Below are 667 nucleotides of genomic sequence, written 5' to 3'. Positions count from 1 at the left end.
GCTAGGTGGAAGCCCGGGTGGGTCGGCATCCCATGGGTGTCGAGTTGGGTGCCTGATGGGTGCTTCTTGTCAAGTTTTAGTCGTCGGGACTCATTTCGAGCCTTAGAGGTCGTTTCTTGTCCGGTTGCCCTGTCTTCGACCTGGGAACCCAATTTTGGTCCTCGGGTCCCATTTTTTTTTGTCTCGCATCCCACTTTTGGCCTGTGGCCTTTTCGGGGTCGATTCTCGTTTTGGGCATCAGAGCATGTTTCTTCTCCTAAAACCCAATATTTGTTTATTAAGTCTCGGAACACATTTTTGTTCTCGTGGACCCATCATGGGTCTTGGAACGCATTTGTGGTCCTTGGGTCCCATTTTGCATCCCGAAACTTGTGTTTTGGTGCTTGATCCCTATTTTGGGTGCCCACCTTGCACCAAGTGCGCACCCGGGGCAAACCGAGCGCCTTGGTGCACCGGGGCAAGATCGAGCGTGCACCCGAGGCGCCCCGAACATGCACCAAGGTGCACTCGGCCCACATGTGAGCGCAGGTCGTTGCGCCCGAGGTGGTGTGTGGGCACCGCGTTGCAGACGGGACACTGCACGCACACGACGCCCCGTCCAGGTGCACGCACGTAGGCCGGGCCGGGTGCACACCCGACGCCCTAGCAAGGTGCGCGCACCCGGGTA

Source organism: Cryptomeria japonica, unplaced genomic scaffold (assembly GCF_030272615.1).
Source record: "Cryptomeria japonica unplaced genomic scaffold, Sugi_1.0 HiC_scaffold_98, whole genome shotgun sequence".
Classification (NCBI taxonomy): Eukaryota; Viridiplantae; Streptophyta; class Pinopsida; order Cupressales; family Cupressaceae; genus Cryptomeria; species Cryptomeria japonica.
This window is presented reverse-complemented; position numbering follows the sequence as displayed.